The sequence below is a fragment of the Macaca thibetana genome, chromosome 19 (genome assembly GCF_024542745.1).
Source record: "Macaca thibetana thibetana isolate TM-01 chromosome 19, ASM2454274v1, whole genome shotgun sequence".
NCBI classification, from domain to species: Eukaryota; Metazoa; Chordata; class Mammalia; order Primates; family Cercopithecidae; genus Macaca; species Macaca thibetana.
Genome location: NC_065596.1, coordinates 15533888 through 15560762, shown reverse-complemented (window position 1 = coordinate 15560762; position 26875 = coordinate 15533888). Strand labels below are relative to the sequence as shown.

At 48.5% G+C, this 26875-nt stretch overlaps 1 long non-coding RNA gene across 1 annotated transcript in view; it reads left to right on the top strand.

The window, feature by feature from the left end:
• Window positions 1-26875, top strand: part of LOC126942911 (uncharacterized) — a 600821-nt gene that overhangs the window by 251837 nt on the left and 322109 nt on the right. The window lies entirely within an intron of this gene.

Sequence of the window (26875 nt, the reverse complement as noted above, 5' to 3'; positions counted from 1 at the left end):
TACCAAAAAAAAAAAAAAAAATTAACTGGGTGTGGTAGGCATGAGTCTGTAGTCCCAGCTATTTGGGAGGCTGAGGCAGGAGGATCACCTGAGCCCAGGGAGGTTGAGGCTGTGGGAGCTGTTATTACATCACTGCATTCCAGCCTGGGCAACAGAGGAAGACTCCATCTCCAATAAAGGGGAGGATTAGGCCGGGCGCGGTGGCTCACGCCTGTAATCCCAGCATTTTGGGTGGCCGAGGCTGGCGGATCACCTGAGGTCGGGAGTTCGAGACCAGCCTGACCAATATGGGGAAATCCCATTTCTACTAAAAAAATACAAAATTAGCTGGGCGTGGTGACGCATGCCTGTAATCCCAGCTACTCGGGAGGCTGAGGCAGGAGAATTGCTGGGAGGTGGAAGTTGCAGTGAGTCGAGATTGCACCATTGTACTCCAGCCTGGGCAACAAGAGCAAAACTCCGTCTCAAAGAAAAAAGGGGAGGATTGAGGGTGTGAGTCTGATTTTTCTTGTTCTCTCACACTCTCTCTTTGCTCTTCCAACACATGAATTTTGGGGGACACATTCAAACCATGGCACCATCTAATGGAGTTGTGGTAAGGACTAGATTAAATACATAATTCTGGCCAGGCGAGGTGGCTCATGCTTGTAATCCCAGTGCTTTGGGAGGCTGAGGCAGGAGGGTTGTTTGGGGCCAGGAGTTTGAGATTAGCCTGGGCAACATAGCGAGGCCCCGTCTCTACAAAAAACCAGAAAAATTAGCCAGGCAGGGTGGCACATGCCTGTAGTCCCAGCTACTTGGGAGGCTGAGGTGGGAGGATCACTGGAGCCAGGGAGGTCGAGGCTGCAGTGAGCCATGATTTCGCCACTGCACTCCAGCCTGGATGACAGAGGGAGACCCTGTCTCTGAAACAAAACACAATAAAACAAAATGGAAAAGTGTGATTTTTCTTTTTGTTTCTTTTCTTTTTTATTTTTTTGAGACAGAGTTTTTGTTCTGTTGCCCCAGCTGGGGTACAATGGTGCGATCTCAGCTCACTGCAAACCCTGCCTCCTGGGTTCAAGAGATTCTCCTGCCTCAGCCTCTTGAGTAGCTGGGATTACAAGCATCCACCATCACGCCTGGCTAATTTTTGTATTTTTAGTAGAGACAAGGTTTTACCATGTTGGCCAGGCTGGTCTCGAACTCTTGACCTCAGGTGATCCACCCACCTCGCCTCCCAAAGTGCTGGAATTACAGGTATGAGCCACTGTGCCTGGCCATTTCCCTCTTCTTATAAGGACACGAGTCACACTGGATTAGGACCCACCCTAATGCAGGAGGACCTCATCTTAAGTTGATTTCATCTGCAAAGACTGTATTTCCAAATAAAGCCTCATTCACAAGTTCTAGGTGGGCATGAATTTAGGGGACTATTCAACCCAGTCCCGGGGGCTTTTTAGAGAGGGAGTTCATGGAAGCATGGAAGGCTTCTTGGAGGAGGCAATATATGACCAGAGGCCTGACTGAAGTCAAGGGGATCTGGGGCAGAAGCATTCTAAATGGAGGGAACAGCATGCACAAAGGTCCTGATGTTGGGCTGTGCCTGTTTTGTTATCTGTTCTGGCATCATAACAGGGTCTGTGTGTATAGCTGGAAGGAAGTGAGTTGATGGCGGAGAGGTGAGGACAGGAAGGTGACAGGGACAGGTCATGAAGGGCCTTGTGGGCTGCAGGGAGGCCTTGGTCTTTTACCCTGAGGGAGGTGGGAGCCCTGGAGGACTGTGGATAGAGGAGGGACGTGAGACCCCAGGGAAGGACAAGATAGCACACAAGGGCAGGCCAGGGTCTGGGTTCAGTATCTCACAGAATCCCTACAATCTCCTGGTGTTGAACACTTTCTCTCACCCAGATAAAAATACACAAAATGAAAGAAAAGATAAAAATAAATAAAAAGAAAGAAAGGATAGGCCTGGTGCAGTGGCTCATGCCTGTAATCCCAGCACTTTGGGAGGCCGAGTCTGGTGGATCACCTGAGCTCAAGAGTTAGAGACCAGCCTGACCAACATAGTAAAACCCCGTCTCTACTAAAAATACAAAATTAGCCAAGCGTGGTGGCGCATGCCTGTAATCCCAGCTACTTGGGAGACTGAGACAGGAGGATTGCTTGAACCCAGGAGGTGGAGGTTGCAGTGAGCGGAGATCACACCATTGCACTCCAGCCTGGGCAAAAAGAGCAAAACTCTGTCTCAAAAACAAAAGAAAGAAAGAAAGAAAGAAAAGATAAAGGCCAGGCGCGGTGGCTCACGCCTGTAATCCCAGCACTTTGGGAGGCTGAGGCGGGCGGATCACGAGGTCAGGAGATCGAGACCATACTGGCTAACACGGTGAAACCCCGTCTCTACTAAAAAATACAAAAAATTAGCCGGGCATAGTGGTGGGCACCTGTAGTCCCAGCTACGTGGGAGGCTGAGGCAGGAAGGCAGGAGAATGGCGTGAGCTTGCAGAGCCGAGATCGTGCCACTGCACTCCAGCCTGTGCGACAGAGCGAGACTCCATCTCAAAAAAAAAAAAAAAAAAAAAAAAAAGATAAAAGTAAATTAAAAAAAGAAAAGAAAACAGGGAGAGAGTGTATGTTAGTTACCTAGGACTGCTGTAACAAAACACTACAAACCTCCAGATGAGGTCTGGTGAGTTTAACTCACTCCCCAGGATCACACAATTGCTCAGTGGTGCACAATTCAAATCCACACTGGTGTGTCCTTCTGGCATCAGGAATAACCTATGAGAGTGTTCATGGTGTCCATGAACATTGTATTCACTAGCTTCAAACTCCTGTCACTGATATTTATTTATTTATTTATTTTTGAGTTGGAGTCTCGCACTGTCACCCGGGCTGGAGTGCAATGGCGTGATCTCGGCTCACTGCAACCTCCGCCTCCCCGGTTCAAGCGATTCTCCTGCCTCAGCCTCCTGAGTAGCTGGGGTTATAGGTGCGTGCCACCATGCCTGGCTAATTCTTTGTCTTTTTAGTAGAGACGAGTTTCACTATGTTGGCCAGGCTGGTCTTGAATTCCTGAGCTCATGATCTACCTGCCTGGGTCTCCCAAAGTGCTGGAATTATAGGCGTGAGCCACCACACTCAGCCTATCACTGATATTTATAATGTCACCTTCACGGCACTTTGTTGGTTGACAATACTTGGGATATCTCCATTATAGCCCTGTTCGTGGGCACAGAGTTCTCTGCCATGGCTGGGGACTAGAAGTGGGAAACACAGCTCTGGGGGAACCTGAGAGCTTGGGTGGAAGCCTGGAAAGCCAGGAGGAGCAAGGAGCAGGAAGCAAGGTGGTAAAGGCGAGAGGCTGAGTCCTTCTTCCCATGCTTTCGGTGGGACATTTCTGGTTCTCTGACACAGGAGGGCATGTAGACCTGGGTTGGGCTCCCCTCACCCCCACACAGGTCCAGTTGGATCAGCTCATTCCCCCTGCAGCTTAACTGCCTCCATCTCCCCTCTGGGATCTCATGATGTGCCTTTAATTGGGGCCTTGGATGCTCGGGTCACGTTGCATGGAACTGTGGCCAAGTGAGGGGATTAAGCAAAGCTGACTAGGATCGTTTCGTGCGGATCTTTTCAGAGCCTTTAATAGACACCTGTGCTTTGCGCAGCGCTCTAAAACTTACTTGCTCCCTTGACATTTTTTTCTTCTGTAGCATTTTGGGGTACGGGGGTTTCTGGATGGGATACAGGAATCATTGCTTTAACGCCAAGAGGGTGCCTGAATGGTGGAATTTCAGGCAGAGACTTCTGGCTAGGCATCAAAGATTTCCTCCTGCTCCTCCCGCTCTGCCTTCCCCTCCCAGGACCCGGGCACTGAGAACAAGGCTGGCACCCCACAGCTCTCTCTGGGGTGGCCCAGTGGGGTTGCAAATTCTAGGCAGGCCAAATTAGGAGCTCACGGGGAGGCTGGAGGGGGTCCAGCCTTGGGGCTGGGGGCTGGGCTTGGGATGAACAGGGGAACCGAACCGAGAGGCAGGGTTCTGAACTGTTCTGCCTCTGCCTGGCCCTTGATCTCTGGGGGGTCTGGAGCAGGCGTGTCTTCTGGGAAGGCGGCGGAGTCCCCTGGGACAAAGCCCAGGGATTAGCTCAGTAGACAAACATCTGAGTCTTGGCCCCTTCTTCCCCCTCTTCCAGGGTCACAGTGGGAGGCCGCAGATTGGCCCTGTTCTTCTGAAAGTAAACAGGCCGGGCTGGCCTGGCTTCCCCTCCGTCCAGCCGCCAGGCCTTCGTGTCCAGCCCCTTTCTGCGGTGGCTCCAGCCTCTCAGCCTCCTGGTCTTTCACTTTTCTGCCTCCTCTGTCTACACCCGTTGGCCTCTGGAAGCATCTCTAGTGATGGGGACTCGGGGGGCTCGGTCACTCCAGTCCTCACCCTTGCGTGTATGCGTGTGTTTTGTTCGTTTCTTGGAGATGGGGTTTCGCTCTTGTTGCCCAGGCTGGAGTGCAGTGGCTCGATCTCGGCTCACCGCAACCTCTGCCTCCCGGGTTCAAGCAATTCTTTCGCCTCAGCCTCCCCAGTAGCTGGGATTACAGGTGCCTGCTGCCATGCTCGGCTAACTTTTGTACTTTTAGTAGAGATGGGGTTTCACCATATTGTTCAGGCTGGTCTTGAACTCCTGACCTCAGGTGATCCACCTGCCTTGGCCTCTCAAAGTGCTGGGATTACAGGCGTGAGCCACTGCACCTGGCCACCCTTGTGTTTTATTACTGGGGATGTTCTAGAAGAGCCAGAGGGAGGCAGGTTCAGGGCTGACTGCCCTGCCATGCAGTGTGTGTGTGTGTGTGTGTGTGTGGTGGTGGTGGGGGAGTTATTATTACCGTTGTTTTGTCAGAGGCATGCGAACCAGAGTGACTCCATCTTGAATAAGGGCTGGGTACAATGGGCCTGAGACCTACTGGGCTGCACTCCCAGACAGTTAAGGCATTCTAAGCCACAGGATGAGAGGGGAGGTCGGCACAAGATACAGGTCATGAAGACCTCGCTGATAAAACCAGTTGCAGTAAAGAAGCTGTCCCAAACCTACCAAGACCAAGATGATGACATGAGTGACCTCTGGTTGTCCTCACTGCTACAATCCCACCAGCGGCACGACAGTTTACAAACGCTATGGCAACATCAGGAAGTCACCCTCTATGCTCTAAAAAGGGGAGGCATGAATAATCACCCCTTGTATAGCGCATCATCAAGAAATAACCATAAAAATGGGCAACCAGCAGCCCTCAGGGCTTCTCTGTCTGTGGAGTAACCATTCTTTTATTCCTTTTTGTTTTTTTTGAGACGGAATCTCACTCTGTCACTCAGGCTGGAGTGCAGTGGCACGACCTCGGCTCACTACAACTTCCGCCTCCCAGGTTCAAGCAATTCTTCAGCCTCAGCCTCCCGAGTAGCTGGGATTACAGGCACCCACCACCACGCCCAGCTAATTTTTGTATTTTTAGTAGAGACAGGGTTTCACCATGTTGTCCAGGTGGATCTCAAACTCCTGACCTCAGGTGATCTGCCCGCCTCAGCCTCCCAAAGTGCTGTGATTATAGGTGTGAACCACTGCACTAGCCTTTTTTCTTTTTCTTTTTTTTTTGAGACACAGCCTTGCTCTGTCACTCAGGCTGGAGTGCAGTGGTGAGATCTTGGCTCACTGCACCCTCTGCCTCCTGGGTTCAAGGGATTCTCCTGCCTCAGTCTCCTGACTAGTTGAGATTATAGGTATGCACCACCATGCCCAGCTAATTTTTTGTATTTTCAGTCGAGACGGGGTTTTACCATGTTGGCCAGACTGGTCTTGGACTCCTGACCTCAGGCGATCCACCCACCTCAGCCTCCCAAAGTGCTGGGATTATAGGCGGAAGCCACTGCGACCGGCCTCCTTTACTTCCTTGATAAGTTTGCTTTCACTTTACTCTGTGGACTCACCCTGAATTCTTTCTTGAGTGAGACCTAAGAACCCTCTTTTTGGGTCTGGATCGGGACTCCTTTCCAGTAAAAGTTGGCGTTATTGGCAGTGAGATAGGGAAGCTGCGGCTAAGCTGAGGATGCATGGGGAAGGTGTCTTGACCTTGAACTTGACACCTTGACCTTGGGCTCTTGCCTAGGCTCTGAGGGCAGCTCCTTCCCCTCTCTCTACCCTCCTCCACCTCTGGCTGTTGGAAGTGCACCTGCAGCTGCCGTGGGAGGGGCCCTCCAACCACCCTGAGGATGGTTTCCTGCCTCCCTTCCTGCCCCCTCTGAAGACCAGCTTAGCTATGCCCAACTCAGCTCTTGTCCTGGGACAAGACCCGCCGCCTCCTGGTCAAGGGAGCAGGGTCCTGGGGAGGGAGAGACAGATGTCAAGGCCGGATGGAAGGTTGTGGAAGGGGAGGAAGTGGATTTGGGGAATATAGCTGTTTCTTTCTTCCTCAGCTATCATTAGTATAACTTTTCTCCTTTCTTCCCTCCCTCCTTTCTTCCTTCTCTCCTTCCTTCCTTCCCTCCCTCCCTCCCTCCTTCCCTCCTTCCCTCCTTCCCTCTTTCCCTCCTTCCCTCCCTCCCTCCTTCCCTCCCTCCCTCTTTCCGTCCTTCCCTCCCTCCCTCCCTCCCTCTTTCCCTCCTTCCTTCCCTCCCTCCCTCCTTCCCTCCCTCCCTCCTTCCCTCCTTCCTTCTTCCTTCCTTCCCTCCTTCCTTCCCTCCTTCCTTCCTACCTTCCTTCCTTCCCTCCTTCCCTCCCTCCTTCCCTCCCTCCCTCCTTCCCTCCTTCCCTCTTCCTTCCTTCCTTCCCTCCTTCCTTCCTACCTTCCTTCCTTCCCTCCCTCCCTTCTTCCCTCCTTCCCTCTTCCTTCCTTCCCTCCCTCCCTCCTTCCCTCCTTCCTTCCTTCCCTCCCTCCCTCCTTCCCTCCCTCCCTCCTTCCCTCCTTCCTTCCTTCCCTCCCTCCTTCCTTCCTTCCCTCCCTCCCTCCTTCCCTCCTTCCTTCCTTCCCCCTCCCTCCTTCCTTCCCTCCCTCCTTCCTTCCTTCCCTCCCTCCCTCCTTCCCTCCTTCCTTCCTTCCCTCCTTCCCTCCTTCCTTCCTTCCCTCCTTCCCTCCTTCCTTCCCTCCCTCCCTCCCTCCTTCCTCCCTCTTTCCCTCCCTCCTTCCTTCCTTCCCTCCCTCCTTCCCTCCTTCCTTCCCTCCCTCCCTCCTTTCCTCCTTCCTTCCCTCCCTCCTTCCCTCCTTCCCTTCTTCCCTCCTTCCTTCCTTCCCTCCTTCCTTCCTTCCCTCCTTCCTTCCTTCCCTTCTTCTCTCCTTCCCTTCTTCCTCCTTCCTTCCTTCCCTCCCTCCCTCCTTTCCTCCTTCCTTCCCTCCCTCCCTCCTTCCCTCCTTCCCTTCTTCCCTCCTTCCTTCCTTCCCTCCTTCCTTCCTTCCCTCCTTCCTTCCTTCCCTTCTTCCCTCCTTCCCTTCTTCCTCCTTTCCTCCTTCCTTCCTTCCCTTTTTTTTTTTTTTTTTTTTGTTTTTTTTTTTGATAGAGTCTCGCTCTGTCACCCAGGTTGCAGTACAGTGGCGCCACCTCAGCACATTGCAACCTCCACCTGCCGGGCTCAAGCGATTCTCGTGCTTCAGCCTCCTGAGTAGCTGGGACTACAGGTGTGTGCTATCATGCCCGACTAATTTTTGTATCTTTGGTAGAGAAGGGGTTTCACCATGTTGGCCAAGCTTGTCTTGAACCCCTGGCTTCAAGTGATCCATCCCCTTGGTCTTCCAAAGTGTTGGGATTACAGGCGTGAGCCACCCGCCTGGCCTCTTTGGTTTTCTTCTTGAGACAGGGTTTTCAGTCTGTTGCCCAGGCTGGATTGCAGTGGTGCAATCCTAGCTCACCGCAGCCTTGAATTCCTGGGCTCGAGTAATTCTCCCACATCAGCCTCCTGAGTAGCTGGAACTATAGGCGCATGCCATCACACCCAGCTAATTTTTATCTTTTGTAGAGTTGCGATCTGTCTCAAATTCCTGGCCTCAAGTAATCCTCTTGCCTCAGCCTACCAAAATGCTGGGCCTTGTTATTATAATGTTTCTTCCTTTCATTTAAGTAAAAATTAAAGTGTAATTTACTGACCAGGTGTGGTGGCTCAGGCCTGTAGTCCCAGCACTTTGGGAGGCTGAGGTGGGCAGATCACTTGAGCTCAGGAGTTGGAGACCAGCCTGGGCAACACAGTGAGACCTGGTCTCTACAAACAACAACAACAACAACAACAACAACATCAACAACAACAACAAAACCCCAGAAAATTAGCTGGGCATAGTGGTATGCACTTGTAGTTCCAGCTAACTGGGAGGCTAAGGTGGGAGGATCTCTTGAATCCAGGAGGTTGAGGCTGCATCAAACCAAGATGGCCCCACTGCATGTTAGCCAAGACCCGATCTCAAAAAAAAAGAGTGTAATTTAGTGACAGTAAAACCCATACATATTAGTATACAGTTCTGTGGTATTTGACAAACCACATAACCATATAACTACAACCTCAATAGAAATACAGAATACTGGCCAGGCGCGGTGCCTCATGCCTATAATCCCAGCACTTTGGGAGGCTGAGGCGTGTGGATCACCTGAGGTCAGGAGTTCGAGACCAGCCTGACCAACATGGTGAAACTCTGTCTGTACTAAAAATACAAAAAATTAGCCGGGCGTGGTGGCAGATGCCTGTAATCCTAACTACCCGGGAGGCTGAGGCAGGAGAATCACCTGAACCAGGGAGGCGGAGGTTGCAGTGAGCCGAGATTGCGCCATGGCACTGCAGCCTGGGCGACAATAGCAAGATTCAAGACTCTGTCTCAAAAAAAAAAAAAAAAAAAAAAAAAAGGGCCTCCATGTAGTCCACCTTTCCCCAACACAGGTTGGTGCCAGCATGACCTTGCTGGACCACCTTAATAGAGAAAAGATCAGTAACTGCTATGGGAAGTCAAATTTTCTCAACATTAGAAAATCTTTCCAACACACAGAAAAATGGAAAGAATTGTGCACCGGCACACCCACCCCTAGATTCTACAATGAACTCATTGCCATTTCGCGGTAAACGCTAAGCCAGGCATCACACTGTATGCTGTGCGATGCTAGAATTGCGCACACTTATCCTGTTGGCGGTGGAATTTACACGTGCCTTCATGAGTGTGCACGTGTGTCAGCCGCTGTGTGTATTTGTGGGCGTGTGAAGGGATGCTCCCCGGGGAAAAACCTCACACGGTGGTTAGGAAGCCTGTGCACTTGAAATGTGGGGGCTCCCGTCTTGCTTCTGACACTTAAGGACTGTGGGGCCTTGGGCAAATTGCCCAACTTCTCTCCTGCCCGTTTCCTCTTTCAGTGTGGATTCATTCATTCAACAAATATTTATGGAACGAACACCTCCTGTGTGCCAGGCTTCATTCCAAGCGCTGGGGGTTGCAGCGGCAAACAAAACACACACAAATGCCTGCCCTGGTGGGCCAGGCAGGCAGAAATATAGATGAAGAGTTGGTCAAGTCTGCATATGTCAGAGGGTGGTAGGGCTGCGTTTGTGTACACGGGGAGGAGGTTGCAGCTTTAGAGGTAGGGCCCTCCCCCGCCCCGCCCACTGCCGGGAAAAGTGAGGAGAGGGCAGTGCTTCTAGGGGGATGGAGGGGAGGGGATAGTCTTTCTGACAGAGAGAAAAGCAAGTGCAAAGGCCCTGAAGCAGGAATTTACTTGGCCTTTGCTTTTTTTTTTTTTTTTTTTTTTCCTGGAGACGGAATCTCGCTCTGTCGCCCAGACTGGAGTGCAGTGGTGTGATCTTGGCTCACTGCAACCTCTGCCTCCCAGGTTCAAGGGATCCTCCTGCCTCAGTCTCCGAATAGCTGGGATTACAGGCGCACGCCACCATGCCCAGCTAATTTTTTGTATTTGTAATAGAGACAGGGTTTCACCATGTTGGCTGGGCTGGTCTCGAACTCCTGGCCTCAAGTGATCTGCCCGCCTCGGCCTCCCAAAGTGGTGGAATTACAGGTGTCAGCCACCACGCCCGGCCTACTTGGCTGTTAAAGGAACAGCGACGAGGTCCATGTGGCTGGAGCAGAGTGATAGAAGAGGTGAGAGGAAGGAGGGGAAAGGCAGGGAAGTGATAGTGGCTGTTGTGGGGAAGGAGAGCTTGCAAGATCTCAAGAGTTACAGGCATGGCAGGCCAGGCATGGTGGCTCACACCTGTAATCCCCGCACTTTGGGAGGCTGAGGCAGGAGGATCATTTGAGCCCAGAAGTTTGAGACCAGCTTGGGCAACACAGTAAGACCCCCGCCTCTACAAAAACAAAACAAACAAAACGAAACACGATGATTAACCAAGCATGGTAGCATGTACCTGTAGTCCCAGCTATGCAGGAGGCTGAGGTGGGAAGATCACTTGAACTCAGGAGTTCGAGGCTGTAGTGAGCTATGATCGCACCACTGCAGTCCAGCCTGGGTCACAGAGCCAGACCCTGTCTCTAAAGAAAATTAAAAGAAGAAGAAGAAGAAGAAAAAAGAGTTGCAGAAAGTACTGACGCTTTTACCCTGGGAGGTGTTGAGTTGAGGGAGTCCCCTCTGGCTGCTGGGTGGATGATAATAGCACCTACCCGAAGGATTTGTTGGAAGGACGACATGAATTAATACGTGTAAAGTGATAACCCACTGTCTGGCTTATACCACACACACATGGGGTAAAGATTATTTTTATGTGTGGTGGGCGTGTGTGTGTTGGGTGTGTCCGGGCGGCAGCTGAGCCAGGTGGCCGTTAGTGAGTTTGTTGTGAGAGAATCTAACACCATTTAAAAATCCCTGCCGGGTGTTTAAAAGCCCTACTGGGGTTGCCGCGTTTTGGCTGGGTCCCGGCTCTTTTGTGTAACAGATGTTACCCAGATGTCAGCTGGGGTCAATAGAGCCTCAGAGATTTGGCGTCTGCCTCTCTCCCACGACCTGTGGGAAGCCTGGTGCTGTCTGCGAGATGCCTGTGAATCCCCAGGGCCTCTGTTCTCATGGTTGCGTCTTGGCGAGAGTTCCTGCCCGCTGAACTCTTGCTCTCGCCCACCTTCCTGGGGCCAGTGCTTTGCGGGTGAACCCGTCCTGTGTTCTTGGTTTTTCCCCAGATCACTCTTGCACATGGATTGCCTGCAGGTTCCCCCTCAAGATACTGTGCTCTCCCAGTCTGGCCAATGTAGCAAGACCCTATTGATCCTGCTGTAGTTTTTTATTTTTTATTTATTTTATTTTTATTTTCATTTTTATTTTTTTTACCATTGCTTGAGCTTCTGCATAAGATGTTGCTTGACAAAGCATTCCACCGCCAACAGGAAAAGTTTACACACTTCTTGCATTACACAGCATAGAGCGTGATGACTGGTTTGGAGTTTACCAGGCTGTCGTGTGAAGGGGAGGTTCACTTAGGACACCCGGGGCCAATGGCTGCGAGCAGCAGGAGGTGCCTTTGATGTCAAGCTGCCTTGAATGCTGCTGCTTGCGGGTGGGTAAGAGCCTGCACGGTCCAGAAAAATTGAGACAGCGACACAATGAGAGACAGCAACCCATCCCCAGACAAACCTCAAGAGACCAGAAGCAGCCACGTTGCACCAGACTTCTGGAAAATTAGGCAAGCGTTGGCAACAGAATCTGTTGTGAATTCTTCTCACAGTTTCTGTAATCATTAGCTGCTTTCTCAGGGTGTGGATATTCAAGGACCAGAGGTCAAAGTTATAGCAACAGCACCTTGCAAGGGGCAGGGGTGAGGAGAACCTCCTTGGGCAGGTCATGCTGTATGGGATAAGCCCAGAACTGGTTTAGTTCTGAGACAAGGGTGCAGATAGTATTGGAAAGATGCATATCACTCAGGCCTGGAAGAAGACCACGGTTGCACTTAATCTTGACTGCAGTTCAATGCCTCGGTAATATGGACCGAATTGTAGCTAAGACTGTTCTCTGCAAGGTTTGCTTGGTTTCTGTGTCTTTGTAATTGTAGCATTGGTGTTCACTTGAATAGAAGCTTGACCCCTGGAACGGGCCTTTGAGAGCATATTCTCCAGTGTTTCTTTCTCATGGCTCACCACAACCTTGACTTCCCAGGCTCAAGTGATCCTCACACCTCAGCCTCGCGAGTACCTGGGAGTACAGTCATGCACCACCATGCCCCACTAATGTTTGTATTTTTTTGTAGAGATGGGGTCTCATTATGTTGCTCAGGCTGGTCTTGGACTCCTGGGCTCAAGCAATCCACTCACCTCAGCCTCCCGAAGTGCTGAGATCACAGGCGTGAGCCATCATGGCTGGCCTCTCCAGTGTTTCTTAAATGTTTCCGGACCACAGACTTGTTTAGGAATTCACCTAAATCTAAAGACCACTGCTGGCCCATTGCCACCATTCCCCCCACTCTAAATATATTTACCCAAAAAGATTTTGCAGATAGTTATATGGCATCATGGTGCTCCAAAATTTTATCCACAGAGTCCATTCCAATTCTGGGTTAATAACCTCTGATCTAGCTTGGTTCTCTTATTTTACACATGGGGAAACTGAGTCAAAAGAGCATTAAAGACTTGCTCAGGGTTATGCAGACACTTCATGACAGACCTTGGTGTCAGAGTAAGAACTAGATGTGAGTTCACTTGTCAGCTGAGATGTCTTCTCTCCGTGCCTCAGTTTCTCTATCTGCAAAGCCAGGATAATAATAGCACTTACTCAGTAGGGATGCTATGAGGATCACATATGTGAAGCATTTAGAACTAATGCCTAAATAAATCATATATATATTTTTTGAGAGAGTCTCACTCTGTTGCCCAGGCTGCTGGAGTGCAGTGGTGCAATCACAGCTCACTGCATCCTCAAACTCCCAGGCTCAAGCCATCCTTCCATCTCAGTTTCCTAAGTAGCTGGGACCACAGATGTGCACCATCATGCCCAGTTAGTTTTTGTTTTTTTTTTTTACATTTTATGTTTTTTGTAGAGACAGGGTCTTGCTATGTTGGCCACGCTGATCTTGAACTTCTGGGCTCAAGTGATCTTCCTGCCTTAGCCTCCCAAAGTGCTGGGGTTACAGGTGTGAAGCCACCATGACTGGCCTATGGCTCTTATTTTTATCACTGTTCTCTTTTTTCTTTTTTCTTTTTTAAGTGTAGACCCAAGTTGATTCGTTAGCCTGTAGCAAATGTCAAAGTTTGAACCAAAGAACTCCTGCCACCTAGTGGATCTGTGATGCATAAAGCAGGGTTTGTAGCACTGAAACATGGTGATCACACGCGTGTCTTTGCCTGTGTGGTTATTGTTGGGGAATTAGTGGCTGTGTCTCTTTCCAAAGAGAGTGTTCACACATTGTATCTGTTAGCCTTTGCTGTGTAACAAACTACCCTATGGATTGCTACCATAGTCACTTATTAACCCTTGATTCTGTGGGTTCACAACGTGGGCTGAGTTCAGGCAGGCGGTTCTTCTGTCGGTCTTGCTTGGGCCCACTCATGTGGCTACAGTTAGCTGGTGGGTTGGCTGGGGCTGACTATCTTGGATTGCTTCACTCATGAGTCCATTGGCAGGCTGTTTGCTGGGTGCCTTGGTTCTCCTCCATGTGGCCTCTCCAGTGGGCTTGCTCAAGCTCATTTCCATGGTGGTTGCAGAGTTGCTAGGAAAAGCAGAGAAGATAGCCCTAATGTGCAAGTACTTCCCCTTGTGTCACGTTTGGTAATGTCTCATTGGCTAAAACAAGCCATATGGTCAAACCCAGACTCAGGAAGTAAAGAGACAGAATCTATCTCTTGATTGGAGGAAATGACAAATATTTTAAATATTGGGGCTGTTCTTCCCACTCCCTGGTCGCCATACGTTTGCTGGTAAGTGACTGGGTGTTGAGTCATAAGTTTCAACTTAAAGCATTTTGGCTCCTAAAATTTTTTTTTTTTTTTTGAGATAGAGAACCCTGGAGTGCAGTGTTGTGATCATAGTTTACTGCAGCCTCAACCTCCTAGGCTCAAGCTATCCCCCCCCACCTCAGCTTCTTGAGTAGTTGGACCCACAGGCACACACCACCACACCTGGCTAATTTTAAAAGTTTTTGAAGAAATGGGGTCTCGCTGTGTTGCCCAGGCTGGTCTCAAACTCCTGGGCTCAAGTGATCTTCCTGCATGAGCCTCCCAAAGTGCTGGGATCACAGGCCTGAGCCATCGCACCCGGCTAAGGACTTTTGACTCTGAAGACGTGTTTTCATGTGTTTTCACCTCTCAAAAGAAGAGAGTTTATAAGTAGAGACCATAACTTCCAGGCTAGCGCACCAGTCTTATGATGGAAAATGACTTCCTCTCTATGGGATGTGATGGTTAATTTTATGTGTCAACTTGACTGGGCCATAAGACACCCAGATATCTGGGTTAAACATTATTTCTGAGTGTATCTGGGGGGGTGTTTCTGAGAGAGATTAGCATTTGCATTGGTGGACTGAGAAAAGCAGATGGTGCTCCCCAGCGTGGGCGGACCTCATCCAACCTATTGAGGGCCAGAATAGAACAAAAAGGCAGAGAGGAAGGTTGAATTCTCTCTGTGTCAAACTGTTGAGTAGGGGCATTGATCTTCTACCCCTGATGCTCCTGAATCTCAGGCCTTCAGACCTGTCTTGGAATATGCATCATTGGCTCTCAGGGTCTCCAACCTTTGAACCGTACCACGAATCTTCCTGGGCCTTCAGCTTGCAGAAAGCAGGTCATAGGATGTCTCAGCCTCCATGATCACATGAGCCCTGTAGTTATATATTCCTTATAATAAATCTCACGCTAGATCTCTGTCTCTTTCTGTTGCTGTCTCTCTCTCTCCATCTTTCTGATCACCTATTGATTTTGTTTCTCGGGAGAACTCTGACTAATTCACAGGACATTTCCATTTCTTTGTTTATTGCGGGGTTCTCTTTCTCAGCCATTTGCATTCTCCCAACACCGCCTTCCCGCATTATGGATTGAATTGTTCCACCCCTAAATGCATGTATTGAAGCCCCAAGCCCCAGCGTGACTGAATTTGGAGATACGGCATTGATTGATTGATTGATTGAGATGGAGTCCTGCTCTGTCATCCAGGCAGGAGTGCAGTGGTACGGTCTTGGCTCACTGCAGCCTCCACCTCCTGGGTTCAAGTGACTGTCTCATGCCTCAGTCTCCCAAGTAGCTGGGATTACAGGCGCTTGCTACCATGCCCAACTAACTTTTGTATTTTTAGTAGAGATGGAGTTTCACCATGTTGGCCAGGCTGGTATCCAACTCCTGACCTCAAATGATCCACCCACCTCAGTCTCCGAAATTGCTGGGATTACAGGCATGAGCCACTACAGCCTGTAATAGGGTCAACTGGCACATGTATTTCAACTAATTTCCAGCAGAGGTCAGTCAAGAGTCTCATTCTATTAAAGTCAGTCTCTGCGACCACTTTGAAGTCTGTTGCCCAGGCTGACTGCAGTGGAGACGATGGCTCACTGCAGCCTCAACCTCCCGTGCTCAAGAGATCCTTCTGCCTCAGCCTCTCAAGTAGCTGGGACCACAAGTGTATGCTACCATGGCAGGTTATTAAATTTTTTTTTTTTTTTTTTTTTTGTAGAGATGGGGGTCTCACCATGTTGCCCAGACTGGTCTTGAACTCCTGGGCTCAAACGATCCTCCTGCCTCGGCCTCCTTAAGTGCTGAGATTACACGCTTAAGCCACCATGTCCAGCCAGATGACTTTTTTTTTTTTTTTTTTTTTTTTTGAGACTGAGTTTCGCTCTTGTTGCCCAGGCTGGAGTGCAATGGTGTGATCTTGGCTCACCACAACCTCTGCCTCCCTGGTTCAGAGGATCCTCCTGCCTCAGCCTCCTGAGTAGCTGGGATGACAGGCAAATGCCACCATGCCTGGCTAATTTTGTATTTTTAGTAGAGACAGGGTTTCACCATGTTGGTCAGGCTGGTCTTGAACTCCTGACCTCAGGCGATCAACCTGCCTTGGCCTCCCAAAGTGCTGGGATTATAGGCGTGAGCCACTGCACCTGGCCAACTTTCCATTTTCTTACTTATCAATTATCTCACTGTATGCGATACAATTTCCTTAATTCTATTTTATTTTTAGAGACAGGGTCTCCTCTGTCACCCAGGCAGGAGTGCAGTGGCACCATCATAGCTCACTGCAGCCTCAAACTCCTGGGCTCAAGTGATCCTCCCACCTCAGCCTCCCGAATAGCTGGGACCTTATGTTTCCACCACCACATCTGGGTGAATTTTTTTTTTTTTTTTTTTTTTTTTAAGATATGGTGGTCTAGCCGTGTTGCCCAGGCTGGTCTTCAACTCCTGGCTGTAAGCTAATCCTCCTGCCTAGGCCTCCCAAAGTGCTGGGATTACAGGCATGAGCCACAGTGTCTGGCTCCTGCATTACTTTTTCTGATCATGTTGTCCCCAGCCTCAGCTGTGATTGGCTGCAAACCCCAGCTTCCAGCCAACACCTCATCTTTCAGTTACAGTGATTGGCTCAGGAGTGAGTGTGTAACACAACCAGAGCCAATGAGAGGCAAGGACACTTGTTGGGGATTCTGGGAAAGTACATTTCCCTTTTTCTTTCTTGGGAGCAACTGAAAGAGACCCCTGAGCTGGCCCTAAAGGGTGTGGGTAGGAGAATGGGAGAAATGGCGGTGACTGCTTTGTAGACTACTGGGGAAGGATTGGGGCCTTAGCTGCCATGTGGAGCCTGAACATAAACCCTGGGCAGCCAGTGATGGCAGAGGAAAGGCATGAGAGCCTTGGTGAGGTCTAGTGGGTGCCTGGATGAAGCCTCACCTGAAACAGTGAGATTTTCAGTTATGTGGGTCCATATTTACTGTGAAAATGAAGATGATATTAAGTTGGTGCAAAAGTAATTGTGGTTTTTGCCATTAAAAGTAACTGCAAAACCACAGTTATTTTTATACCAACCTAAATAATATGTGACATTGTGTAGCTCCTACTGTCAGACCCTTACATTTTTTCTTTTTTTGGGAGGATGGACTCTTGCTGTGTTGCTCAGGCTGGAGTCCAGTGGCGCAATCTTGGCTCACTACAACCTCTGCCTCCTGGGTTCAAGTGATTCTCCTGCCTCAGCCTCCTGAGTAGCTGGGATTACAGGCATGTGCCACCACACTCAACTAAGTTTTATACTTTTAGTAGAGATGGGGTTTCACCATGTTGGCTAGGCTGGTCTCTGTTGCGGGAAGTCAGGGACCCTGAATGGAGGGACTGGCTGAAGCCACGGCAGAAGAACATACATTGTGAAGATTTCATGGACATTTTATTAGTTCCCCAAATTAATACTTTGATAATTTCTTACGCCTGTCTTTACTGCAATCTCTGAACATAAATTGTGAAGATTTCATGTACATTTATCACTTCCCCAATCAATACTCTTATAATTTCCTATGCCTGTCTTTACTTTAATCTCTGAATCCCGTCATCTTTGTAAGCTGAGGATGTATGTCACCTCAGGACCCTGTGAAGATTGCGTTATCTGTACAGATTGTTTGTAAAACATGTGTGTTTAAACAATATGAAATCTGGGCATCCTAAAAGAAGAGGATAACAGCGATTTTCAGGGAATAAGAGAGATAACCATAAGGTCTGACTGCCTGCGTGGCTGGGCAGAACAGAGTCATATTTCTCTTCTTGCAAAAGCAAATAGGAGAAATATCGCTGAATTCTTTTTCTCAGCAAGGAACAGCCCTGGGAAAAGAATGCATTCCCAGGGGGAGGTCTCCAAAATGGCTGCTCTGGGAGTGTCTGTCTTATGCAGTGGTAGATAAGGGATGAAATAAACTCTGGTCTCCTGCAGTGCCCCCAGGCTTGCTAGGATTGGGAAATTCCAGCCTGGCAAAATTCTAGTCAGACGAGTTGTCTGCTCTTGAACCCTGTTTCCTGTTAAGATGTTTATCATTGACAGTACATGCACAGTGGGATGTGAAACCTCATCAACAATTCTAATTTTGCCCTGGACTTATGATCTCACTCTGCCCCCATTTGCTTGTGATATTTTATTGCCTTTGAAGCATGTGGTCTCTGTGACCCACACCCTATTCATACACTCCCTCCCCTTTGAAAATTACTAATAAAAACTTCCTGGGTTTGCAGCTCGGGAGCATCACAGAACCTGCTGACATGTGATGTCACCCCTGGAGACCCAGCTGCAAAATTTCTCTGTTTTGTACTCTTTCTCTTTATTTCTCATACTGGTTGACACTTAGGGAAAATAGAAAAGAACCTATGTTGAAATATTGGGGGCTGGTTCCCCCGATAGGTCTCGAACTCCTGACCTGAAGTGATCTGCCCACTTCGGCCTCCCAAAGTGCTGGGATTACAGGCACTGCACCCAGTCTAACCACTTAACTTGTATTAATCTCTGTTGCATAGATGAGGAAGCTGGGGCACAGAGAAGTAAAGCAATTTGTCCAAGGCCACACAGCTGGGGTGGCCAGAACTAGGATGCCTGGACCCCTCACCTTGTGTTCAGTTCTGCTATGTGCTTCTGTTTTTACACCCAAAGGAGTTCTGACTGCTTCCCGGTAATGCCAGAGGCTGCACAACTGGAGAGAGGAAATAAGAGCCACTCTTCCTTTGCCTAGAACCGTCAGTGGCTCCCTGAGGCCCCTGGGCTAAAGACCACAATCCCTGCTGTGGCCAGCAAGCCCTGCACAATGCAGTTCCCTCTGTCATTTCCTGTCCTGTCTCCCACTGCTGTCCTCATGTCACTCAGCCCTAACCAAGCTCCTCTTTGTCCCTCCAATTTGCCAAACACCTCAGGACCTTTGCCTGTGCTGTTCCCTCTGTCTAAAATGCCCTTCCTCTGCTGCTCCTCCTAAAGCCATAGCAAATGTCTATCCTCAGAGAAGTGACCCCTCATGGCCTTCCTCCTGACCCTGATCTAGGCCAGGAAAAACCAGGCAGGAAGAACACAGGCCCTGAGGCAGCTGGCCCCAGTTCAAATCTGATTCCATCATTGCCTTGCTGTGTAACCTTGGGCGGAAACCTTGACCTTTCTGTGCCTCAGTTACCTCATCTGTGAAACAGGATGTTAATAGTACCTGCCTCATAGGTTTGGGTGAGGATCAGAGGAGGCTATCATGTGGAATGTGATTAGAATAATGCTGGACTCTTAGTCATGCAGGCAGCTAATAACAGTAGTGTAAAGGGAAGGATTGGTACACAATTCACAATAGCAAAGACATGGAATCCACCCAAATGCCCATCACTGATAGATTGGATAAAGAAAATGTGGTACATACACACCATAGAATACTATGCAGCCATAAAAAAGAATGAGATCAGCCAGGTGCAGTGGCTCACACTTGTAATCCCAGCATTTTGGGAGGCCAAGGTGGATGGATCACCTGAGGTCAGGAGTTTGAGGCCAGCCTGGCCCACATGTTGAAACCACATGTTGAAATCTACTAAAAATACAAAAATTAGCCAGGTGTGGTGGTGGGCACCTGTAATCCCAGCTACTCAGCAGACTGAGGCCGGAGAATCACTTGAACTGGGGAGGTGGAGGTTGCAGTGAGCCGAGATTGCACCACTGCACTCCAGCCTGGGGGACAAGAGGGAAACTCCGTCTCAAAAAAAAAAAAAAAAAAAGAATGAGATCATGTTCTTTGTAGGGACGTGGATAGAGCTGGAAGCCATCATTCTCAGCAAGTTAAACCAGGAACAGAAAACCAAATGCTGCATGTTCTCACTTGTAAGTGGGCACTGAACAATGAGAACACATGGACACAGGGAGGGGAACATCACACACACACACACACACACACACACACACACACACACAAACTGGGACCTGTTGCGGGAGGGCAGGGGAGGGGAGAACATCAGGAAAAATAGGGAATGCATGCCGGGCTTAATACCTAGGCGATGGGTTGACAGGTGCAGCAAACCCCCATGACACACGGTTACTTATGTCACAAACCTGCATGTCACGCACATGTACCCTGGAACTTAAAAAAAAAAAAAAAAAAAAAGACATAAAGGGCAGTAAAGAATGGGAAATTAGGGTTTAATGGGTGTGCTGTTTTGGTTTTGCAAGACGAAGCGTTCTGGAGGCAGATGGTGGTGATGGTTGCACAACGGGAGTGTGCTTAATGCCACTGAACTGTATGGATGCTGAGAAATGATTAAAACGGTCAGTTTTATATTATGTATACATTACTGCAATAAAAAAGGCAGACGTGGCTGGGCGTGGTGGTTCACGCCTGTAATCCCAGCGCTTTGGGAGGCTGAGGTGGGCAGATCACCTGAGGTCAGGGGTTCAAGACCAGCCTGGCCAACATGGTGAAACCCCGTCTCTGTTAAAAATACAAATCAATCAAACAAACAAACAAACAAACAAAAAACCCAAAACTAGCCAGGCGTGGTGGTACATGCCTGTAATCCCAGCTACTTGGGAGGCTGAGGACAGGAGAATGGTTTGAACCTGGGAGGTGGAGGTTGCAGTGAGTCAAGACCGTGTCATTGCACTCCAGTCTGGGCAACAGAGCGAGATTCTGCCTTAAAAAAAAAAAAAAAAAAGGCAGATGTAAAAAAAAGTAAAATTGTGATTTCAGGAAGCCTTTGTCTTTTCTTTCAAGGCCCTTATCTCACCCTATAATTAAGCATTTTTATGTATTGTTATTTATTTAGTTTTGAGACATGATCTTGCTGTGTCGCCCAGGCTGGAATGCCGTGGCATGATCATGGTTCACTGCAGCCTCAGACTCCTGGGCTCAAGTGATCCTTCCACCTCAGTCTGCTGAGTGGCTGGGACCACAGGCGGGCACCGCCACACCTGGCTGACTTTTGCTTTTTTTTTTTTTGAGAGATGGGGTCTTGCCACGTTGCCCAGGCTGGTGTTGAACTCCTGGGTTCAAGCAATCCTCCCACATTGGCCTCCCAAAGTGCTGGGATTACAGGGGTGAGCCACCACACCCGGCAATTAAGCAATATATATTTTTGGAGAGAAAGTCTCGCTCTGTCTCCCAGGCTGGAGTGCTGTGGTGTGATCTTGGCTCACCGCAACCTCCACCTCCCAGGTTCAAGCGATTCTTCTACCTCAGCCTCCTGAGTAGCTGGGATTACAGGTACGTGCCACCATGCCTGGCTAATTTTTTGTATTTTCAGTAGAGACGAGATTTCACCATGTTGGCCAGGCTGGTCTTGAACTCCTGACCTCAGGCGATCCACCTGCCTTGGCCTCCCAAAGTGCTGGGATTACAGGCGTGAGCCACCGTGTCCGGCCTAATTAAGCATTTTCAAAGCATAATTTTTCCATGAGTGCCTGTCTTGCCCACCGTGCTGTATGGGTACTTTGTGTCTTCTTGGCCCAGATCAGTCCCTGGGCAGGATGGGGAAAGCAGGTTGCCTCACAACATTGTCTGCAGAGAATTGAAAAGCAAGAATAAAAATCACCAGAAGGCAGTCTGCTTTTGTCATTCACATATGCCCACAATTCTAAAGAATGTTAGTAATAAAATACCCTGAAAAAAAAAAATCTTTTGGCCTGGCGTGGTAGCTCATGCCTGTAATTCCAGCACTTTGGGAGGCTGAGAAGGGCGGATCACCTGAGGTCAGGAGTTCAACACCAGTCTGCCTAATGTGGTGAAACCCTGTCTCTACTAAAAATACAAAAATCAGCCGGCGTGGTGGTGGGCACCTGTAATGCCAGCTACTTGGGAGGCTGAAGCAGGAGAATGGCTTGAACCCGGGAGGTGGAGGTTGCAGTGAGCCGAGATCATGCCACTGCGCTCCAGCCTAGCTGACTGAGCAAGACTCCGTCTCAAAAAAAAAAAAAAAAAAAAAAAAAAAAAAAGATTGGTTTCAAAAAATTGCTGTGGTTATAGCTGAGTTTTTTTTTTTTTTCTTTGTGGTTGTTTGTTTTGATAACTTTTACATTTTGAAATAGTTTAAGACTTACAAGAAGTTGCAAAAATAGCACAGAGCTCTCATGTCCCCTACCCAGCTTCCTCTAACAAGATCTTACATGACCACAGTCCAGTATCAAGATCAACACATTGCATGAGTGAGTTAGCCCTGCAAGGAGGGGTATAAAGAAATTAATAGAGGCCGCGCGCGGTGGCTCAGGCCTGTAATCCCAGCACTTTGGGAGGCCGAGGCAGTTGGATCTTCTGAGGTCAGGAGTTTGAGACCAGCCTGGCCAACATGGCAAAACCCCGTCTCTATTAAAGATACAAAAATTAGCTGAGTGTAGTGGCAGGCTCCTGTAATCCCAGCTACTGGGGAGGCTGAGGCAGGAGAATCGCTTGAACCCAGGAGGTGGAGGTTGCAGTGAGCGGAGATTGAACCACCGCACTCCGGCCTGCGAGATGGAGCGAGATTCCGTCTCAAAAAAAAAAAAAAAAAAAAAAAAAAAAAAAGGCCGGACGCGGTGGCTCACGCCTGTAATCCCAGCACTTTGGAAGGCCAAGGCGGGTGGATCACGAGGTCAGGAGATCGAGACCATCCTGGCAAACACGGCAAAACCCCATCTCTACTTAAAAAATACAAAAAAATCAGCCGGGCGTGGTGGCGGGTGCCTGTAGTCCCAGCCAGCGGGAGGCTGAGGCAGGAGAACTGTGTGAACCCGGGAGGCGGAGCTTGCAGTGAGCCGAGATTGCGCCACTGCACTCCAGCCTGGGCGAGGAGCCAGACTCCATCTCAAAAAAAAAAAAAAAAACAAAAAAGAAAAATTGAAAAAATAGAAATAAAAGGAAACTCATGTTAAAAAAACGATCAGGACATTGATGCTGATAGAATATGACTGATTCCTTACAGTACAGAATTTACTTGGATTTCTCTAGTTACAGTTTATTTTCATGATTTATGTACTTATTTATTTTGAGGTTTCGTAATATATTTGTAAACTTCGACTCAGCGCATTTTAATCATTTATTCTTCGTGAACTTTGTGTTCTCCATGGAAATTAATTCAGAGAACTTCCCATGTACAGGGGCAGTCCAGACAAAAGTGGATTCAATTATTCACTTTCTTTTTTTTAAAATTTATTTTTAGTTATTGTGGAACCATAATAGGTGTACATATTTATGGGACATATGCGATATTTTGATACAAACATACAATGTGTCATGATCAAATCAGGGTAACTGGGACATCCATTACCCCAAACATTTCTTTGTATTAGGAACTTTTCAATTACACTTGTTTAATTATTTCAAAATATATAATAAGCTTTTTTTTTTTTTTTCTCCCTTAGATGGAATCTCGCTCTGTTGCCTAGGCTGGAGTACAGTGGTTCAATTTCAACTCACTGCAACCTCCGACTCCCGGGTTCAAGCGATTCTCCTGCCTCAGCCTCCTGAGTGGCTGGGATTACAGGTGCCCACCACTATGCCCGGATAATTTTTGTATTTTTAGTAGAGACGGGGCTTCACCATGTTGGCCAGGCTGGTCTCAAACTCCTGACCTCAAGTGATACGCTTGCTTCAGCCTCCCAAAGTGCTGAGATTACAGGCGTGAGCCACCATGCCCTGCCTTCGATAAGTTATCGTTAACCATGGGTGCCCTATTGTGCTACGGAACACTAGGTATTATTTCTTCTATCTAACTTTTTTCTTTCTTTAGAGACAGGGTCTCACTCTGTTGCCCAGGCTGGAGTGCAGTGGGGAGATCACAGCTCATTCCAGCTTTAAATTCCTGGGCTCAAGCCATCCTCCTACCTCAGCCTCCTGAGTAGCTGGGACCACAGGAATGTGCCCCCATGCCTGGCTAATTTTTAAACTCTTAATAGAGATGGGGGTCTCACTATGTTTCCCAGGCTGGTCTCGAACTCCTGGCCTCGAGTGATCCTCCCTCTCCAGCCTCCTGAAGTGCTGGGATCACAGGTGTGAACCACTGTGTCCGGCCTCTAACTGTATTTTGGACCCATTAAACATCCCTTCTCCCTCTTCCTCCTCACTACCCTTCCTGGCCTCTGGCAACCATCATTCAACTATCTACTTTCATTTGGAGAAACACAATGGTTTGGAATGGCTTGAGTGTCTCTAAACCTCATGATAGTATAATACATCTACATCTTCCTGAATTTAGATTAGAAAGAAATAATAAAAGATGATTTAAAGATGAAAACACAGAACTTGAATGACTTCGATTCTGTGAATGACTTTACTGTGACCACTGGGAGATTTTATTTGTATTGAAACCAGGGGAGCACTGCAAACCGTTATGTATATTTGTTTGCAAGTGTAAATTTTAGTTCATACATTAACTCTAGTGCTGAATTCGACTGATATCTTTAAAATGGAAACTTACGCTTTAAAATTTGTTCATTGTTTTCACGTTAAAAAGAATGAGGCAAGAAAATAAAATGTTACATTATTTTACATCATTCTTTACACCATTGATTTAATGACTCGCTGGAATTGCACTGCTTGCAGATATTTCGGTTTTATTAAAGTTCCCTTAGTTACCGGACAATTATTTACATAAAATATGATTATATCGGACATTAACCAAATTTTCAGTGTCTGCATTTTCTTTCTTTCTTTCTTTCTTTCCTTTCTTTCTTTTCTTTCTTCCTTCCTTCCTTCCCTTCTTCCCTTCCCTTCCCTTCCTTCCCTCCTTCCTTTCTTTCTCTCTTTCTCACTCTCTTTCTTTCTTTCCTTCCTTCCTTCTTTCCCTCCCTCCCTCTCTCCCTCCTTTCTTTTCTTTTCTTTCTTCTTGGCAGGGTTTTGCTCTGTTGCCCAGGCTGGAGTGCAATGGCATGATCTTGGCTCACTGCAACCTCTGCCTCCTGGGTTCAAGTGATTCTCCTGCCTCAGCCTCCTGAGTAGCTGGGATTATAGGCATGCACCACCACACCCAGCTAATTTTTGCATTTTTAGTAGAGACAGGGTTTCGCCATGTTGGCCAGTCTGGTCTCGAACTCCTGATCTCAGTTGATCTGCCTGCCTCATCCTCCCAAAGTGCTGGGATTACAGGCGTGAGCTACTGCACCTGACCTGCATTTATTTCATGATTATTGCTGAAGATGAGCCTATTTCATAGAGAGGAGAAATTGAAAAATGATCCCAGCTGGTGTCAAATACTCCAGGAACACTGCTCGAGATAAATGTTCACCTGTACGCATGTGTTTTGTGCAGCACAACTCACAATTGCAAAGATATGGAACTAACCGGTGTGCCCATCAATCAATGAGTGGATAAAGAAAACGTGGTATATATACATCATGGAATATTATTCAGCCATGAAAAAAGTGAAATAATGTTTTTTTGCAGCAATTTGGGCGGAGCTAGGGGCCATTATTCTAAGTGAAGTAATTTTGGAATGGAAAACCAAATATCATGTGTTCTCACTTGTAAGTGGGAGCTAAGCTATGAGGATGCAAACACATAGAATGATATCATGGACTTCAGGCCCTTGGGGTGGGAAAGGTTGGGAGGGGGATGAGGGATAAAAGGTTACATATGGGGTACAATGTACATTTCCAGGTGACGGGTGCACCAACATCTCAGACTTCACCGCTAAACAATTCATCCATGTAATCAAAACCAGGCCAGGCGTGGTGGCTCACGCTTGTAATCCCAGCACTTTGGGAGGTCAAAGCAGGTGGATCACCTGAGGTCAGGGGTTTGAGACCAGCCTGGCCAGCATGGTGAAACCCCGTTTCTACTAAAAACACAAAATAATTAGCTGAGCACAGTGGCAGGTGCCTGTAGTCCCAGCTTATCTGGAGGCTGAGGCAGGAGAATTGCTTGAACTTGGGTGGTAGAGGTTGCAGTGAGCTGAGGTCGTCCCATTGCACTCCAGCCTGGGCAACAAGAGTGAAACTCCATCTGAAAACAAACAAACAAACAAACTAAAAACAAAAAAAGAAAACCACTTTTACCCCAAAAGCTATTGAAATTAAAAAAAATATTTATGGCTGGCCATGGTGGCACATGCCTGTAATCCCAGCACTTTGGGAGGCCAAGGCGGGAGGACTGTTTGAGCCCAGGAGTTCGAGACCAGCCTGGGCAACATGGCGAGACCCCATCTCTACAAACCAGAAAATTAGCCAGGCGTTGTGGCACGCATCTGTAATCCCAGTTACTAGGGAGGCTGATGTGGGAGGATCTCTTGAGCCCAGGAGGTCGAGGCTGCAGTGAGCTGTGTTGGCGCCACTGCACTCCAGCCTGGGTGACAGAGAAAGCGAGTCCTGCCACAGAAATATTTATTAAAAAAGAGAGAAGAATAAAAAAGAAAAAAAGAAAAAGAAAAAGAAAGAAACATCTGTTGAATCAACCAATGAAGGGGGGTGAAGTTCCACACAGCGCCCACCAGGCGCCGCTGTTCCCAAGCCTAGGCTCGCTCAGCGACTCCGCAGGGCGAATCTCAACTCCAGCCCCGCCTCAGGGTCGCATCTCACGTCTTCTCTTCCAATCTGCAGCGTGGCTCTGCCTCCTCCCTCATCGCAAGGCTCCCACTCTGGCCCTGGAGTCCAGTCAACCCCGCAGCCACTTGTAGAAATTTTCCTATCAGCAGTTCTGACCACCTTCCTCCACTTCCTGTTGGGTTCCCAGGACAGGTTCATGATGACGCTGACCTCTGGGCCTTTGCTGCCCCCTCTGCCTGGAATGCCCTTTCATTAGAAAATTCATGTAGTACTTAGCTCCACTTCTTCCTGGGGGCATACCACTTAATTACTCCATGCCTCAGTTTCCCTTGATGCAGAGGCTGGACAGAGAGGCTTTGTCCGAGAATAGTTCAGGGCCAGGAATTGGAAAATCTGAAAGGCAATGGGGAGCCATAGAGGGTGTTTGAGCAGGAGAGTGTCCTCAGATGTAAAGAAGGACAGAGTCTCTTTCCCTTTGCCCCTGGATCTTTCTAGAAAGGTCTTAGGGGGTTGGAATGAGAGACTCTAGCTGTGGCCAGCTCAGACCCCAC